This window comes from Muntiacus reevesi, chromosome 3 (genome assembly GCF_963930625.1).
Source record: "Muntiacus reevesi chromosome 3, mMunRee1.1, whole genome shotgun sequence".
Lineage (NCBI taxonomy): Eukaryota > Metazoa > Chordata > Mammalia > Artiodactyla > Cervidae > Muntiacus > Muntiacus reevesi.
Genome location: NC_089251.1, coordinates 130,348,646 through 130,369,223, shown reverse-complemented (window position 1 = coordinate 130,369,223; position 20,578 = coordinate 130,348,646).

The window sequence follows — 20,578 nt, the reverse complement described above, 5'->3', positions numbered from 1 at the left end:
ACTCTGACCTGGGGACCAAAGTAGAGGCAAGGGAGGTGGAGGGAGAGGGTTCAACCCTCTCCCTGAAGACGGTCCCTGTTGCCATCGTGACAAGTTCAAGGGTAAGTATGTGACCTAAGACAATCCCACTCAGAGCCAGGCTCAGGGTGGTTGTTTAATGACTGTGGAAAAGCAAGTATGTAGCTTTGTGGCTGCTGCAAGCCATTTTGCTACCATATATGGCAAACCAGTCCAAAGACAAAAACTAACACTTGGAGGAGACAGAACCAAGAGATTGCAAAGAAACAGATCCAGGGTCCTAAACATGCTATGCCCAGAGTTCATCTTCTTTGTGTATTTTTCAATTATGTGAGCCAGTAAATTGTTTTTATTGTTGAAGACCAGTTCAAGTGGAGTGGTCTGGTGGTGGTGGTTTAGTAACTAAGTCGTGTCCGACTCTTTGTAACCCCATAGACTGTACCTGCCAGGTTCTTCTGTCCATGGGATTTCCCAGGCAAGAACACTAGAGTGGGTTGCCATATCCTCCTCCAGGAGTTGTCTGTACACACAACCAAAACTGGGCCCGACCAAGAGAGTTCTGGTAACCAACAGTGATCCAAGACGAAAGGAGAAGGGAGAGAATGTGTCTCACGCGTAGACAGGTAACGGCAGGATGTGACAGGGGTGTGACCCAGGGATGCAGCTATGGTTGGACCTCCCAGCCCTGGTTATTATCAGCCTCTGGTGGAAGTTGGAGAGGAAACTTGGAGAGCAAGCAGATGAGATTCCTACTGAGGACATTCTCCTGAATGAACTCAGAAATCCTCACGAGGAACCCAGGAACCGCTGCTTTGGATACAGACAGCATGTGTGTGTGATAAGTTGCTCAGTCGCATCTGACTCTGTGTGACCCCATGGGCTGTAGCCCACCAGGCTCCTCTGTCCATGGGGATTCTCCAGGCAAGAATACTGGACTGAGTTGCCATGCCCATCAGACCGACCATGATTCAAATATTGGCTTTCCTTCAACAGCTTAGAACCTTTGACACATTTCTTCAGTTCAGTTCAGTTCAGTTCACTCAGTCATGTCTGACTCTTTGCGACCCCACGGACTGCAGCACACCAGGCCTCCCTGTCTATCACCAACTCCTGGAGTTTAACCAAACTCACGTCCATTGAGTCAGTGATGCCATCCAGCCATCTGTCGTCCCCTTCTCCCACCTTCAATCTTTCCCAGCATCAGGGCCTTTTCCAATGAGTCAGTTCTTTGCATCAGGTGGCCAAAGTATTGAAGTTGCAGCTTCAACATCAATGGACACTCAGGACTGATCTCCTTTAGGATGAACTGGTTGCTGTCCATCTTGCAGTCCAAGGGACTCTCAAGAGTCTTCTCCAACACCACAGTTCAAAAGCATCAATTCTTCGGTGCTCAGTTTTCTTTATAGTCCAACTCTCACATCCATACATGACCGCTGGAAAAACCATAGCCTTGTGTAGACGGACCTTTGTTCGCAAAGTAATATCTCTGCTTTTTAATGTGCTGTCTAGGTTGGTCATAACTTTCCTTCCAAGGAGCAAGTGTCTTTTAATTTCATGGTTGCAGTCACCATCTGCAGTGATTTTGGAGCCCAGAAAAATTAAGTCAGCCACTGTTTCCACTGTTTCCCCATCTATTTGCCATGAAGTGATGGGACCAGATGCCATAATCTTAGTTTTCTGAATGTTGAGCTTTGAGCCAACTTTTTCACTCTCCTCTTTCACTCTCATCAAGAGGCTCTTTAGTTCCTCTTCACTTTCTGCCATAAGGGTGGTGTCATCTGCATATCTGAAGTTATTGATATCTCTCCTGGCAATTTTGATTCCAGCTTGTGCTTCTTCCAGCCCAGCGTTTCTCATGATGTGCTCTGCATAGAAGTTAAATAAGCAGGGTGACAATATACAGCCTTGACGTACTCCTTTCCCTACTTGGAATCAGTCTGTTGTTCCATATTCAGTTCTAACTGTTGCTTCCTGACCTGCATACAGGTTTCTCAAGAGGCAGATCAGATGGTCTGGTATTCCCATTTCTTTCAGAATTTTCTACAGTTTATTGTGATCCACACAGTCAGAGGCTTTGGCATAGTCAATAAAGCAGAAATAGAGGTTTTACTGGAACGCTCTTGCTTTTTTGATGATCCAGTGGATGTTGGCAATTTGATCTCTGGTTCCTCTGCCTTTTCTAAAACCAGCTTGAACATCTGGAAGCTCACGGTTCATGTATTGTTGAAGCCTGGCTTGGAGGATTTTGAGCATTACTTTGCTAGCATGTGAGATGAATATAATTGTGCAGTAGTTTGAGCATTCTTTGGCATTGCCTTTTTTTGGAATTGGAATGATAACTGACCTTTTCCAGTCCTGTGGCCACTGCTGAGTTTTCCAAATTTGCTGGCATACTGAGTGCAGCACTTTCACACCATCATCTTTCAGGATTTGAAATAGCTCAACTGGAGTTCCATCACCTCCACTAGCTTTGTTCATAGTGATGCTTCCTAAGGCCCACTTGACTTCACATTCCAGGATGTCTGACTCTAGGTGAGTGATCACACCATCATGATTATCTGGGTCATGAAGATCTTTTTTGTACAATTCTTCTGTGTATTCTTGCCACCTCTTCTTAATATCTTCTGCTTCTGTTAGGTCCATGTCATTTCTTTTTTTTTTTTTTCAGTGGGTTTTGTCATACATTGATATGAATCAGCCATAGAGTTACACGTATTTCCCATCTCTATCCCCCCTCCCACCTCCCTCTCCACCCGATTCCTCTGGGTCTTCCCAGCCCACCAGGCCCGAGCACTTGACTCATGCATCCCACCTGGGCTGGTGATCTGTTTCACCATAGATAATATTCATGCTGTTCTTTTGAAACATCCCACCCTCACCTTCTCCCACATGGTCCATACCATTTCTGTCCTTTATTGAGCCCATCTTTGCATGAAATGTTCCCTTAGCATCTCTAATTTCCTTGAAGAGATCTCTAGTCTTTCCCATTCTGTTGTTTTCCTCTATTTCTTTTCACTGATCACTGAGGAAGGCTTTCTTATCTCTCCTTGCTATTCTCTGGCAGACCTAAATTGAAGAAAGTAGGGAAAACCACTAGACCATTTGGCTATGACATAAATCAAATCCCTTATGATTATACAGTGGAAGTGAGAAATCGATTTAAGGGACTAGATCTGATAGAGTGCCTGATGAACTGTGGATGGAGGTTCGTGACATTGTACAGGACACTGCTTTTAACCTATATCAAAATATCCTTATCCATCAAAATGGGGCTACTTGCCTCATGCAGCTGTGTGATGATGAATTGGGGTAAGATCATGGGCTCAAGAACCAAGCTGTGTGTACTTGCATGTTAAGTCACCTCAGTCATGTCTGACTTTCTGCTTCCCCATGGACTGTAGCCCTCTAGGTTCCTCTGTCCATGGGGATTCTCCAAGCAAGAATACTGGAGTAGGTTGCCATTTCCTCCTCCGGGGATCTTGCCGACACAGGGATCGAACTCACGTCTCTTACATCCCTTGTGTTGGCAGGCAGGTTCTTTACCACTAGTGCCAACCAAGCCACCTCGGTGCAAATCCCAGCTCTGTCCCTGGCCAGCTCTGTGCCTTGGGAAGCTTAGATACACACTCTGCACCTCAGTTTCCTCCTCTGTAAAATGAGACTAAAAGTGGGAGCTAACTCATAGGGCTGATATGAGGATCACTGAGTTAATGAATGTAGGGCTTAGTATAGTATCTGGCAGATGATAAATGTTCATGACCTGTAACCGTCTGTACACAGTCCTGTTCAGTGACTGTGAACAGACTCACTAAACAATGCAAACTTTCTGACCCTGTGAGCCCACTTAACGTGAGGGAAGGAAGGAAGGAAAGAAATAGGAACAGGGAGGAAGAGGGGAAAGGGAGGGAGGATAAACTTTGTCTCAGAGTCATTTATAGCAATAAAATTTGGAAATATTTCAATGCCCTTCAAAAAACTTATTTTACAAATTATAGTCGATCTGTAAAATGGAACACTGTTTCCACTAAACATAAGGTATAGGTACAATTAATGCTGTGACAAGGTATCTATAATAGAACTGCTGAGTAGAAAGAAATGTCAACAAGCAGAATGCACAGGATGATAAGATTCTGTAATAAATCTATGGATGTATGTGCACAGGGAGGAGAGGAGAGAGAGGGGAAATGTTAACAGTGGTTATCTTTGGATGGTGGGATTATGGATATTTACTTTCTAGCTTATATCCTTTGATGTGGCCCAACTGCTAAAATGAGCACTAATTTTGCAGTCAGAAAAAAAGTATGTATTTAGCCATTTTCACTCAAAAGTAAACAAATAACACTCTGATGGCCATTTCCCTCTCCTCTCTCAGATCAGCCTGTCCAGCTAGGTCGGTGAGCAGATGTCCAAGACACTGAGGTTCCTCCTATTTCCTCAACCCTTCAATCTGCCATAGTCTCCTTCCCCTCGGAGCCCCGTGCCACCCGTCCTGTTCTCGATTGTTGTACTTTTTAGACTGGATTCCATTTTCAGAACTCCGTCTCTCCCACTGAACTGTGAGTAGGCGAGACTCTGGTACAGAGCAGTGATTAATAAAGCCTCTCTTCCTTTGCATCCTCAGTGCCCAGCAAAGTGCGTGACACACACTAGCAGAGGCCACACGGGGAGCGGACGTGGAACTGTGCAGTGTCCAGGGCCGCATGCCGGGAAGAGCCCTGTGCTCAGCGTGGAATGCTCTGCACCCAGTACCATGAGATCCTTATAAATTTATTTTAGAATTTGTGTTTTTTAAGTGAGGTCTGAAGAGACAATGGAACACACACAGGGCCTTGAGCTCAGCTCTAGCATAGTCCCACCTCTTGTTGCCTCCCTGGGACGGGAGAGCTCAGCCTGCTACTCCCCCACCCCCAAATATCCCAAGCCTCAGGGAGTGCAGCATTAGATAGACAATAAAAAACACTCTGTCTCCCCCACACACTTTTTTTTGCCACACCATGCAGCTTGTAGGATCTTAGTTCCCCAACCAGGGATCAAATCCAGGTCCCTTGCAGTGGAATTTCAGAGACCTAATCACTGGAAGGCCAGGAAGTCCCCACTCTGTCCCCTTAAGAGAAAGGTCATAAAAGAAAGAAACAAGCTTTTTCCTGCTTTCTGAACAAGGGACTCTGCGTTTTCATTTTGCACTGGGTCCTGCAAATTATGCAACCAGCCTGGACCCCAGATAAATATCTCCTGGGTGGGTGAAATATTGAAGCAATGGAGAGGACATAAGAGCCAGACTGGACTTTTTACCTAAGCTCACTCAAAATGGCAACTCCATCCTTCCAACTGAGCTGGCCAGAATTCAGTGACACCCAAAATTCAATCTATCAGAAAATTCCACTGACTCTACCAAAAGAAATTCCAACTTGTACTTTCTCATCTCCCCTACTGCTATTGCCCTGGCCCCTGCCACCAATCCCTCTCTCCTGAATTACTAAGGCAACCTCCCAGTCTTTCCTGTGTCTACCAGGTTTCTCCTACTGTCTGTTCTCATCACACCAGCCGGAGAGATCCGTTTATGTTTAAAGTCAGATCGTGTCATCCCTTCTTACTACCCTCCAATGTTTCCAAAAGATGAATTTTACTGCTTTCATTTCCTGGGTGCATTTTAAGTGACTTCACAGTGTAGAAACTAGACAAACACCACCTTGACCAAGTGAAAAGGGCTGATGCTACCAGGGATGCTGTGTGGGTTTCACAAACCTCCGGGATGATGTGAAGAGAAGGGCACCTCACCTCTGGGGTAGTGTCTCTGAAAACCCACCACCCTGACTAGTCATGAGGAAAACATCAAACAAGCCTAGCCTGGGGCACACTCTACACGACACCTGGCCAGCACTCCTCAACACTGTCCGGGTCATGAAAAGCGAGGAAAGAGTGAGCAAAACCATCACAGACTACGGAGACTGGGGAGTTATGCCAGCTGAAAGCCTTGGGGAACCCTGCACTGGATCCTGGGACAGAAAGAGAACTAGTGGAAAAACTGGAAAAATCCAGATAAAATCTGGAGTTTAGTTAACACTTGCTTTTAAAGTTGTTACCTATTTTATTTTATTGAGTTATATTTTTTAAATCAGGAATAAATATTGAATTTTGTCAAAGGCCTATGAAGATAATTATGTTTTTTTTTCTTCTTAGCTATATTAGCATATGAATTATACTCATGGCTTTCTAACATTGAGTAATGTTTGTATGGGGGGGATATAGCCCACCTAATTATGAAAAAAAAAGTAAATTTGATAAAAGTAAAAGTTCTCAAGGGGCTTCCCTGGTTGTCCAGTGGTTAAGACTCCCACTTTTAGTACAAGGGGTGCAGGTTCAACCCCTGGTTGGGAAACTAAGATCCCACATGCTGCACAGTCAAGAAAATTTAAAAAAATAAAATATGGCTAGATATTTTAAAATAAAAAATGACTTCTCCATCACTCCTCCACCCCTGGACCACAAACGGGGGGGGGATTAACCAACAGAAAAGCATTTTCTCACAGTTCTGGAGGCTGGAAAGCCAAGATTAGGGTGTGAGCAGAGCTGCTTCCTTCCGAGGGCTACCAGGGAGAATCTGTGCCCAGCTTCTTCCCCAGCTTCCGGTGGTGTGCTAACAACTGTTGGCATTCCTTGGTTGTGGAAACACCACTTCAGTCTCTACCTTCGTCTTCACATTGGTGTTCTCCTGATATGTCTGCGTCCAAATTTCCCCTTTTTATAAGGACGCCAGTTTGTTAAATTAGAGCTCCCTCTAATGACTGCATCTTAATTAATTACCTCTGCAAGGACTCTATTTCCAAATAAGGTCCCGTTTTGATGTGATGGACTTCAACATATGAATCTGGGGGGAAGGGACACAATTCAGCCCATAACATCCTCTAGCTGAGTCCTCCTTTGTCTCTTAGAGCTCTGCTCCACCACACTGACCTCTTGGCTCGGCTCCTGTCTGGGGGCATCGCCTCTGCTGTTCAGGCTTCTGGGAATGGTCTTGTGTAGATGGTCCCCCAGGTAACCCCTCACCTCTTTAGTATTTGCTGAGATGCTGCCGTTTCACTGGGTCCCACCCTGTTCACCTATTTACAGCTGTATCTTCCCTAGCATTGCTGGGTACCCCTTTCCGCACTTTTTTGGGGGGATGACATATTTATTTATTTATTGCGATATTTATTGTTGTTGGATTTTTTTCCCCCAAAGATAATCACAAGCCTGGGGCTACATGGTGAGTGCCAGGCTAACAATTTGAAAACGTTCCCTTTTTTACTTTGCACATTTTTCTCTCCCCACAGCACTTATCACTTCCTAACATAATACTATACAATCCACTTGTTTACTATAGACACTATTACTTATCATCTCTCTCTCCTCTCTAGAACATAAGCCTCACATGGGCAGTGATCGTTATCTATTTCGATCGCTGTATCCCAAGCGCCTAGGAGACAGCTTGGCCTTTAGGGTGCCATAAAAAGTTGTTGACCAAAGCAAAGGAAAGAAAGATGGATTATATTTCTAGAGACTGGGAGACCCACAGAGGGTTTGTCTTCTGTTTAACTCGCCTCTGACCTCTGGGAAATTACATTGGAGGAAAAGTTGACCGCACCACGGCTTCGGAAATCATGAGACCCCTAGCAATGCTGACAGCACCTGATCTCTAGCAGGGGAGGAAAAAACAATCTACTCCTGGCGGCCAGGATCTCTGCAGTTGCAAGGTCAATCCAGCAGAGGGCAGCATTACCTTCAAATCAAACCAAATACAGGGAGGGGGAGGGCAGGCGGGGTGGAGAGGGGCGGGGCAGGCAGAGAAATAATCGCGGTAAAAATACCCGCTGGAAGTTGGGTTAAGCAGTCAACGTCTAGAACGTAACACTATCCATTAAGGTGTGCAAGCCCTTTCACATGCATTCATTCTCCCCTTAACGTCCTCCCAGATGAGAGTTTCGGGGCTTCCCAAGTGGCGCTAGTTGTAAAGAGCCCCGTCTGCCAACGCGAGAGACAGAAGAGACGCGGGTTCGATCGCTGGATCAAGAAGATTCCCTGAAGGAGGGCATGGCAACCCTACTCCAGTAATCTTGCCTGGAGAATCCCCAAGGACAGAGGAGTTTGGCAGGTACAGTCCATGAGGTCACAAAGAGTCGGACACGACTTAGCATCCGTGCAGATGAGAGTTTAGCAATTCCCAGAGGGGCAGCGCGGCTTGGGATGAGCAGCTGAGGTTTATCACCCATTTGGTCCTATCACACTCAACTTGTCGCAGGCTTCATGAATAGTCCTGTCCCTGTGGCCATCCCCCTTCCTCCACAGACCCTTCCTCCACACCACCGGTTCTTGGCCTCTCTGTGTGAATTCACACTTTTATTTTTTCCATTTATTTTTATTAGTTGGAGGCTAATTACTTCACAATATTGTAGTGGTTTTTGTCATACATTGACCTGAATCAGCCATGGATTTACATGTGTTCCCCATCCCAAATTCACACTTTTAAACACAACATGTTGAGATGCACTTGGCAAGGCAATTAAAAGGTATATTTCAGAGAACTGGAAATCTTTTCCCAGCTTCCTTACAGCTCACTTTTTGGTCCTCCAAAATTATCTTAGCTCAGGCTGCCATCACAAAATACTGTGGATTCAGTGGTTTAAACAACAGATTATTTATTTCTCACAGTTTTGGAGACTGGAAGTCTGAGATCACGGAGCTGGCTGCATGGGTTCTCGGTGAGAGCTGTCTTTCTGGCTTTCAGACCGTTGCCTTTCGTGCAAAGAGAGAAAGAGCTCTGGCTTCTTCCTCTTCTTCAGTTCAGTTCAGTCGCTCAGTCGTGGCCGACCCTTTGCGACCCCATGGACTGCAGCACACCAGGCTTCCCTGTCCTTATGAGGAAGCTAATCCCACCATGGGGAGGGCCTCACGGTCATGACCTCATGTAAACCTAACTCCCTCCCAAAGATACCCTCCCACCCCCAAAATACCACCACATTGGAAGTCAGGGCTTCAGCCGGTGAATTATTTTTTTTAATAAATTTACTTTTTTATGTTTGTCTGTGCTAGGTCTTTGTTGCTGCACAGACTTTCTCCAGTTGTGGTGAGCAGGGGCTACTTTTCATTGAGGTGCTCAGGCTTCTTTATTGTGGTGGCTTTTCATGTTGCAAAGTACCAGCTCTAGGGCACTCGGTCTTCAGTAGTTGAGGTTCACGGGCCCTAGAGCACAGGCTCAATAGCTGTGACATCAGACGGGATGGAACCCACGTCTCCTGCATTGGTGCGCGGACTCTTTACCACTGAACCACCAAGGAAGCCCCAGCCCATGAATTTTTTTTTTTTTTTAATTTTATTTTATTAGTTGGAGGCCAATCACTTCACAACATTTCAGTGGGTTTTGTCATACATTGACATGAATCAGCCATAGAGCTACACGTATTCCCCATCCCGATCCCCCCTCCCACCTCCCTCTCCACCCGACTCCTCTGGGTCCTCCCAGTGCACCAGGCCTGAGCACTCGTCTCATGCATCCCACCTGGGCTAGTGATCTGATTCACCATAGATAATATACATGCTGTTCTTTTGAAACATCCCACTCTCACCTTCTCCCACAGAGTTCAAAAGTCTGTTCTGTACTTCTGTGTGTCTTTTTGTTTTGCAAATAGGGTTATCATTACCATCTTTCTAAATTCCATATATATGTGTTAGTATGCTGTAATGTTCTTTATCTTTCTGGCTTACTTCACTCTGTATAATGGGCTCCAGTTTCGTCCATCTCATTAGAACTGATTCAAATGCATTCTTTTTAATGGCTGAGTAATATTCCATGGTGTATATGTACCACAGCTTCCTTATCCATTCATCTGCTGATGGGCATCTAGGCTGCTTCCATGTCCTGGTTATTATAAACAGTGCTGCGATGAACAATGGGGTGCACGTGTCTCTTTCAGATCTGGTTTCCTCGGTGTGTATGCCCAGAAGTGATATTGCTGCAGCCCATGAATTTTGATGGTCCTGACAGATTCCGGGTCTGGGGAGGACCTCCTGGTTTATTAGGACCTCCTTTTGTTATTTTGTTCTACTTCTACTAAAATGTAATCATAGGAAGTGATAACCATTTCAGTGATTTTTTAATTTTCTTCCAAAAAAAAAAAGAATTTTGCAGGGATACAGACATTATTCAGCCTATAACAAGCACCACGTCCCAGTTTGAGGAGAATGCCCTCCCTCCCTGATAGCACTCTCTTACGTATTCATGAGACAAGCTTCTAGCAAGTGTTAACACACTTCTGTCTTTTATGCAGCCTGGCTTATTTTTTCCTACATGCTGCCCGCCACACCAAGCTCTCCCTGGTGTGGCTCAGTCAGCATAATCAACATTTTGCCTGACAGACGGGGCTGCCAAAGTGGTATCCTTGGTTTCGGTACAAATAAACAGCACAAATGTTTACCTGGGGGTGGAGGAGTTGGAGATGGGAACTGGGCAGATGGAAGGCAGTTGGGAAGAAGACATTTCATTAATAGCTTTTAATATTTTTTTTTAAATGTTTGAAACATGTGACGTGGTTCCCATTATGTTTTAGATGTGAAATGTAGTCTTAGCATGTTTAGAACGAATAGCTTCACCATGGGTGGGAAGCACGTGGTGCTGCCAGGAGCCATCCCTGAAGCTCTGGGGCCACAGTTGTAGTGTCTTCAGGCTGCCGGCTCACCTTCCCCCTGACGAGCTGAAAAAGCCCCAGACGGCTCCAGGAAGCACTTTCCTGGGCCCGGGGCCTAGCCGCCTGTCATTTCTCTAAGTCACTTCAGACCCCTCACTTCCAGTCAGGTCACCCTGGACTCCCTCAGTCCTTGCCTGTTTCTTGTGGCGTCTGTCTGGCTGCCGGCACTCTCTCCTCGGCTGCAGTCCAGGACGTCCCGGCCTCTCCACGTCTCCCACTAGGCCCTCTTGGTCTGTGTGGCCCTTCCTGGCTCTCCTAGACGCCAAAGAAACCTCAGGCCCTGGGACTTTTTGTTATTAAAATATAGTTGATTTACACTGTTGTGTTGGTTCCTGCCGTACATCAAAGTGATTCAGTGATATATATCTATACATTCTTTTTTTTAATATTCTTTTCCATTGTGGTTTATCATAGGATATTGAATATGGTTCTCTGTGCTGTAGAGTAGGACCTTGTTGTTTCAAGATCTGGGTTTTAAACTCACCCTGGCAGTAAATTCTCGTTGACTTTCCCGGTCTATTGAAATCCACGTATTTACGCTGGCAACAGTCTCATTTTCCTTCACTTAAAACAAGGCCCTTGAGACTTCCCTGGCAGACCAAGTGATTGAGACTTTGTCCCAGTGCAGGCGGCTGGGGAGCAAGTTTGATTCCTGGTCAGGGAGCTAAGATTCTGCATGCCTCACGGCCAAAAAAACCAAAACATAGAACAGAAACAAAATTGTAGAAAATTCAATAAAGATTTTAAAAATGATCCACATCAAAAAGATCTTTTAAAAAATAAACGAACAAAAATTTCTAAAATAATATTTGATGGAAAATTGTCAGAAAATTAAATATCTTGATATACAAATTTCATAATAGCATATTTCCATATCTAAACTTTAAATATTATAATAAATAACAATTATTAATATCTTAAAGAAATAATAGTCACACAAACTTATACTACCTTGATTTATTCAAAATATAGTCAACTCTAAAAAAAATTAATAATAAGGCCCTTGATTTATATTTGAGCATAAATAGTAGAACCAGCTTCCTGCTGAAATTACCTCTCCCAGTCCACATGCCACAGACCCAATCAGTCTGCAGATGACTTTCCTTGGCTACCTAGGTTTGTTTTACTTGTTTGTTCATTTAAAGTAGAATTGATTTTCAACTTATTAAAATTTAAACTTTTTTGCATTAAAAGAAATCTGGATTTCTATCCTCTCTCTTAACATTTGGAAGATGGGGCAATACTGAGCCCATGGCAAAAATCAGCTGAAGTTGATACATAAATGAGATGCTAGAAATAGAACCATGCTACCACCATCACTTGATTTTCATCAAAGGTGCCAAAGCAATCAAATGGGAAAAGGAAAATTCCATCCATAAAATGGTGGTGAAATAACTAGATATAGGAAAAATATGAACTTTGATCCATGCCTTATACACAAATATTATGTTGATGACTCATAGGTCTAAATGTAAAAGCTAAAACTGCAGAGCTTTTAGAGAAAAATGTGAATGAATATCATGACTTGGGGGTAAGCAAACTATTTGTTATAAATAAAAGGCTACAGTCCATAGGGTCGCATAGAGTCCGACACAACTGAGCGACTGATCATGTTCACATCAAGTGCTGGTGAGGATGTAAAGCAACTGGAATTCTCTTAGGTTATTGGTAGGAATGTAAAGTGGTACAACCGTTTTGGTAAATGACCTGGCAGTTTCTTGTAAAACTAAACATACTCTTCCTCTCCTAAGAATATACCCAATAGAGGTAAAAATATATGTCCACAAACATATTTGTCTAAAAATATTAGTAGCTTTATTCATAATAGACAAAAACTAGAAACAGCCCAGGTATCCATCCATAGGAGGATGGATAAACAAAATGTGGTATATTCATACAGTCAAATACAATGGAACACCTCTCAACAACAAAAAGGAAAGAGCTGCTTATACACTCAACAACATGAATGTATCTTTAAAACTTTATGATGAGTGGAAAGAAGCCTTATACAAAAGAGTATATACTATATAATTCAGCTTTTACAAAGTTCTAAAATAGGCAAAACTAATCTCCCCTGATGCAATACTTTGGCCAGCTGATGCGAAGAACTGATTCATTGGAAAAGACTCTGATGCTGGGAAAGATTGAAGGCAGGAGGAGAAGGGGACAACAAAAGACAAGATGGTTGGATGGCATCACTGACTCGATGGACATGAGTTTGAGCAAGCTCCGGGAGTTGGTAATGGACAGGGAAGCCTGGAATGCTGCAGTCCGTGGGGTTGCAAAGAGTCAGACACAACTGAGTGACTGAACTGAACTGAATCTGTACTGAAAAATAATCAGAACAGTTGTTACCTCATGGGGGACAGAAGCAGAGATAGTTAGGAGGAACATGGGGAGTTTAAGGGATAATGATGATGTTTTCTAGACTGGGGGTTTATTCCACAATGGAAATTGAGATGACAGGAGCACATATTTTGTCAAAACTTAGTGAATATACACTGAAGATCTGTGCATTTCATTGTATTAATACATAAATATTACATCAAAAGGAAAACTATATTGATCTCTAGTTAATGTTGTACATACTGATGTATTCATATTTAGGAAGATATGTAATGCTATCTGTAATTTCCCTTTAAATACATTTTTAAAAATAAAATGCATTAATGAATATAAGGATAGTCAAATGGATAGGTACGAGATAAAACAAGTAAAATGCTTGTAGTGGAAGCTAGGTAGTAGGTAGACAGACATACACTATAAGATTTTCAACTTTGCTATATGTTTGAAATTTTTCACAATAAAATGCTGGGTAGTCAAATCAGCTGGCACTCGGTCTCAGCTACACCTTTATTCAGAGTGTACACCCTCCAATCGCCACACTCCTCAGCCCTCTTTATTGCATCACGCCCACACTGCTTCACTCACTGATACTACCTGCACAATACATGGATATTTTATCCTAGACATATATGACATATCCAGGGATGTGGTTATTACATACATTCCTGAAAAAGGCAGAATAGCCTTGTACCAGTCCCACCACTTACTGGTTTTGCAATCTTGGGCAAATTAATTCACCTCTTGAGCCTCAGTTTTTTCAACTGTAGGATAAGTGAAGTGAAAGTTTCTAGAACACAGCGGGCACCAGGTAAATGTTGACTATTACTACATGTTTAATATTTTGACTTTGTGAATGTAAACAGAATAAGGACTGTTTTTCACAGTAAGAAACACTATTGAGTTTAAACTGACAAGAGAAAGAGCAGGAAGACTATTTTCATGGACATAGCCTTATTTGCTTTCACAAAAGTTCCTCTCACAGAGGAAAAGCTATTTATTCAGTAGTTGTTTACCAAGAACCTACAACTACTACAAATACAATCTGTAGCTGTGGGCTAACCACAGACTCTGCCGCAGAGATTTCAGTGAGTTAACTGCAATAATAAACATATGCTCAAGTTCTAAAGAGGGCAAGGAAAGCTTCAGGGAAGGGAGAACACTTGAGTTGGGTCTTGTAGGATGGAAAGGAGTTTTCTAGGTAGACCTGGGGAAGAAAGGCTGTCCAGGCAGAAGGAACAGCATAAGCAAAGGCGGCAGTGAGCTGTGAAAAAACAAGGGGATCCTCAAATTAGATGAACAGTGTGTATTATTAGAGCTCAGGAAGACAGGAAATGAGACTAGATAGAGCAGGAGGTAGTGACCACATCACACCCTGTTTATGGTGTTACAGAGTTTGAGTTCTGTGTGACATAAGAGACTCTGGTACATTTCAGGAAGACACTTCTGCAGAACAGGGCTAGACTGATAAGGGAGAGATCTGAGGCAGGGAGACCAGCAAGGTCCCAGCGCCGCCCATTGCTTGGAAAAATTGCCAGGAATGTCTGTTAAGCATACAGATTCCAGGCCTATTGACTCAGAGTCTAGGGGAAGGACCTGAGCATTTAGCTAATTAGCAAGCACCCCAGGTTTTCCAAAGAGCTTGGAAAATACCAAATCCAGGAGATGGCAGCCACCATCCTCTGAACGGGAATGAAGAAGGTCTGAACTGAGACATTAGGGGAAGGAAAGAGGGGGCGTATTACAGTGTGATTCAGAGGAAAGAATCTGCATAATGTGGCAAGGGTTTGCATGTGGGGGTGATGACTTCCTGGCATGACTGTGTAGATGGCTCTGCCATTTACCAAGACAGGAAATGCAAGAAGAAAGTCAAGTTTAGGGAGAGGAGGTGATGACTTCTGCTTGACCAGGCTGAATCAGGATCTTGAGAGCCACCTTTGTCTTGCTGGTGGTTAGTCATGGTCAGTTAAGGTCACGCACGTAGCTCCCAAACACACTTACTTTCCCTTGTGTTTTTCACACAGATCTGGAACTTAAATGCCCCACATCCTCCAAACATGTTAAATTACAACAAGACAAAAAATTACATGCATAAAGTTTGGAAATAGACGAGCAGAAAGCTAAACATCCCCTAGGTCTCTGAAACCCAGGTGTGTGACAGGGTCAGGCTGCCTCCTGCCTTCTGACTTAAGCCAGGTACAGACCTGATGGGTGATACTGAACAGCCCCAAAGGAAACTCCATCACTCATGTATTTAATTCCTTTGTCCTCTTGATACTACTTAGGGAATAAATACTTCCATTTAAAGATGGTCCTCCAGAAGGAAAATAAATAAATAAAAATAAAAAATAAAGATGGTCCTCCAAAAATTACAGAGATGACATAAAGAATATGTTAGTTGTCAGAAAACCTAGGTTAAATTCACATGATGTTGAGCAATTTAACCTGAGTTTCTTTTTCCTCTTGTGTAAAATAAGGATTCTAATAGCTGCTGTAAAGAACAAACAAGAACACACACACTTTAACACATATCAGAAACTCTGCTTGGAGCACAAGAAACTATTCTCAGTATCTTGTAACAAACTATAATGGAAAAGAAAAAAATATGTGTATATATATATATATAAAAAACTAAATCACTTTGCTGTACGCATGAAACTAACATAACGTCGTAAATTTAACCGCTGCTGTTTAGGTGCTAAGTCATGTCTGACTCTTTCGCAACCCCATAGACTGTTGCTCACCAGGCACCTCTGTCTGTGGGATTTCCCAGACAAGAATACTGGAGTGGGTTGCCATTTCCTCCTCCAGGGGATCTTCCCAACTCGAGGATCAAACCCGCATCTCCTGCATTGCAGGCAGATTCTTCACCCTCTGAGCCACCAGGGTACTTCAATTTAAAAAAAAAGAAAAAAATTCTGCTTGGGGCTAGAATGAACAGAAACCCACTCTCACTAGCTCAAGTCAAACGATGGTTTATGGAAATGATATAATAGGCAATCTTGCCAACTTGCAAGAACATGAAATGAAGTACAGTTTGTTACTTAGGGATTAGAGCTGAGAGCCTGACATTACTCCCACTGTAGCATCTCTTTGGGGCCAGATGGTGTCCCATTTCTGCGTCTCTCTGCAGGTCCACACATCCACACATGGCAGATACTGCAGTTTTCTACCTACCCATTCCCCTTCCTTCCTCACTAAGAGGACCTCAGTTTGATGAGGATGGTCTAAGCCAATTACAACAATCTATGGTCTACTTTCCCAGCCTCCTTTACAGCTCACAGTGACCATGTATATTCAGGCAAATGAGGCTGAAGAAGACTGCTGGGAACTCTGGAAAAGCTCTTAGTTCTCCTGACAAAGGTCAAAGACACTGCTTGGTCCCACCTTCCTTTTTCTTCCTTTTGGTTGTGATAGCCAGAGCAGCAGCAGCCATCATGGGACCATGAGAAAAAGGCCAAAAGAATCACAAAGAGGTCTTTCACCCTTGGACATCACTTAGTGCCTGAACCAACATAGTCCAACAAGTGAACATTATGTGTAAAATAACAAAACCAAAAAAAAAAAAAGACAAAACCAAAAAAACCTCACCCCCTTGCTTTTAAGCCACTATGAGTTATTAATAGGTTTTTGTTACTTGCATCTGAGGGCTTCCCTGGTGGCTCAGCTGGTAAAGAATCTGCCTGCAATGTGGGATACCTGGGTTTGATCCCTGGGTTGGCAATATCCCCTGGAGAATGGAAAAGCTACCCACTCCAGTATTCTGGCCTGGAGAATTTCATGGATTATCCACGGGGTCAGAAACAGTCAGACACGACTGAGTGACTTTCACTTCACTTCCATCTGAGGACACTCTTTTTTTTTTTTTTTTTTCGGTCACATCATTTGGCTTGTAGGATCTTAGCTTCTGGACCAGGGATTGAAACCGGGCCCTTGGTAGTGAAAGAATGGAGTCTAACCACTGGACTGCCAGGGGAAAGCACCTGGGGGCACTCTTGACTGATAACACTGTCATCTAACTTGAGATTTTCCAAAATTTCAATCATCCTCAAACCTTCTATAGTATTTTATCATGTCCACTCAAATACAGTATTCTTTAGACTGATTCACTTATGTTAACTTACATACCTATTTTAAGCCTTGTGCTCTCATGTGTGTCTTATTTTTTTCTAATACTGATTAAAATAAATAAATGTAATAATTATCATTAAAGCAGTTTCCAGATTGCTGAGTACATTCCCCTGCCATGAGGGTGGTGCACCCCAACTCCACAGGGAAGCTCCTGCTCTCAGGATCCTTCTAGAAGTTGCCTGTTCATCTGGCTGTTCACTTGTATCATTTACAAGGTAAGTAAAAAAAGAATAATAATTTTAAATTTTAATTAAATTAAAACAAATTCACCCCAAATGATCTCGTTTTTGTTTTTTGTTTGTTTTGCTTTACTAATGGAGCATTTTGTGAAAGTAAAGTCAGCTGTCTCGACATTCCTGTTCTAGATATACAGGAGGGAATATTACAGATAAGGGTCTTCCCCTGAACTGCATAGTACATAAGGCCTTACACACCTCAAGTCACTCAGGGGAGGTGGAAATAGGTGGCAGGTCTACCACAACCTTAAACAGGATGATGATGAAGGAGAAATGGCTACTAAGCTAAGATTTCTCTGTACACGGGGATAAAACAACTAGGGAATATTGGTTAGCCCTGTATGTCTTTGCAGAGCAAGCTACATGGCCGGGGAGAAATAAGAATACCAGGCCAGCTGGTACATCAGAAACAGGAAGGCCTTCAAAAGCCCCTGAATACTTAACTATGCCCATCTCCCAAAATTCTCAATCTGGTGTTCATTCAACATATATAGAATAACATTTTAGGGCTTCCCCAGTGGTCCAGTGGTTAAGACTCTGAGTTCTCAATGCAGGGGATATGGGTTTGATCCCTGGTTGAGAAACTAAGATCCCACATGCTGCACAGTGAGGCCTAAATTTAAAAACTTTAAAAAAAATTTTTTTTAACTATAACTATAAAGTAACACTTCAAGTCAGTAGAGGAAAGATGGGTTATTCAACGCATGGTGTTAAAAGATAGTTGGAAAATTATTGGGAAAAATTAAGTTATATCTCTAACTCACTACACAAACACACATTTTCAGATGAAGACAAATATCTTAACAGACCACAATTTATGGTACATTCATATAGTAAATTCATACAATAAACTGTCATTCAGCAATAAGAAAAGAAAGAAATCAATACATAGGCACTGACAAGGAAATATTTAACCACTGTTCAATGAGAAAATAAGTTATAAATAACACAAGCAAAAGATGCCATTTATGTTGAATATGTCTGGGTATCTTCACATGAGCAAGTAAGAGTCTAAAAGGATAGCCCTTAATCAAATAGCAGTGACTATTTCCAAGGAAGTTACTAGAATGTAATCACATGTTGCTCTTCTGATTAAAAACAAGCAGAAACAAATAAAATTTTAACTAAAAAGTGATAAACCTCAAAGTCATAGAGAAAACATAAGAATTTTTCAATAATTCTGATATGACAATGAAGCTGATATGACAGTCAGCTTTATTAGTACTGTGCCAATGACAAAAACCATTTTTTTAAAAAAGATTGAGAAAATTGACATAAAACTGTAAAATCTCTGAGGTAGGTGGGAAAGAGGCTCAAGAGGGAGGGAATATATGTATACTTAGAGCTAATTCATGTTGAGCAGCAGAAACCAACACAACATTGTAAAGCAATTATCCTCCAATTAGAAATAAACTTTTAAAGAATGCTAAATTGCTATATTGCAAAGCAAATCAACAGCAGAGCTAAACAACAAAGTGGAAAAAAGCATTTGCAACATGCTGGAAAAAGAAGAGTATTACTAAAGTATGAAAAGTGAAAGTTAAATTGCTCGTTCGTGTCCAACTCTTTACAACCCCATGGACTGTAGCCCATCAGGCTCCTCTGTCCATGGGATTTTCCAGGCAAGAGTACTGGAGTGGGTTGCCATTTCCTTCTCCAGGGGATCTTCCCAACCCAGGGATCGAACCTGGGTCTCCCACATTGTAGGCAGACGCTTTACCATCTGAACCACCAGGGAAGTCACATTATTATTAAAGTATGGATTGTGCTTAATCGCTCAGTCATGTCCAACTCTTTGTGACCCTATGGACTGTAGCCTGCCAGGCTCCTCTGTCCATGGGGATTTCCAGGCAAGAATACTGGAGTGGGTAGCCTATCCTTCCTCCAGGGGATCTTCCCAACCCAGGAACTGAACTGAGGTTTCCTGCATTGTAGATGGATTCTTCACCAACTGAGCTACCAGGGAAACTCAGTCTCTGCAGAGGTAAATGGCAAATACCCTTGTTGTTACTGCTGTTTAGTCACTGGCAAATGCTCTTGGCAAGTGCCAAGTTGTAGTTGACAGGGCACCCTTGTGGTCATAAATCCAACAATACTTTGGGGGGGCATTTCATGACCATTTTGTCCCGAGTTGCTGGGAAGGCTCATTCCCAGTTCTGAAGGTTTTTGCTGATAGGCCATTCAATGTTTATTCACTTTCTATCTGACTTGTAATTTAACAAGTCAGATAGAAAGTGAGTAAATGGCACAAAGAAGCACTCCATAAAAGAAGGCTTGAAAAAAAAATGAAAAAAAAAAAAAGGCTTGAAAATGGCCCAAATTCATATTTAAGATGTAGAACCTCACTAATGATTACAAACAAGCAAATTAAAACAAGATTCATTTTTTCCTTAGTTGGACAGGATTAAAAAAATTTCTAACAGCCAATTGTTGACAAGAGTATGTGGAGACAGGTAACCTGACATCTTGTTGATGGAAGCTTAAATTGGCACAGTTCTTTGGAGGGCAATTTGGAGACAGATATCAAAACTTGAAATGTACATATGTGCTGCCCTCCTTTAAATTTATTTTATTTTATTTATTTTTTGGAGGGTAGGGATTCACTCCACACAGCACGTGGGATCTTAGTTCCCACATCAGGGATCAAACCCATGACCCCTGCGTTGGAAGGGCAGAGTCTGAATCACTGGAACACCAGGGAAGTCCCTAAATTTATTTTAATAAAATAATGGTAAAAGTATGCAAAGCTGTATTGAAAAATTAACAACAACCTAAATCCTAAATGATTATCAAAAGAGGTTTTTTGTTAATAAATGTACCAGACTCAAAGGTGTCATGGATACCAAGCAGGTGTTATGAAAGATAAGGAAGGTCTTTACATATTGACACAAAGGATACAATGTTAAAGTGAAAAAAACAGCTTACACAATTCCAGGTATAAGGTGATCTTTAGTTAATATGTAACCCACTGGGGCAAAGTGGATGCTCACCGTTTGCAGTTGTTATCTCTGTGGGGGGAAATTTCAAGGGAAATTTTCTGTATTATTTACATTTTTTATAAGGGGCATGTGTTACTTGTATGATAACTAAAGTCAATAAGTATTTCGTTTTGAAAAATCGAGGAAGACG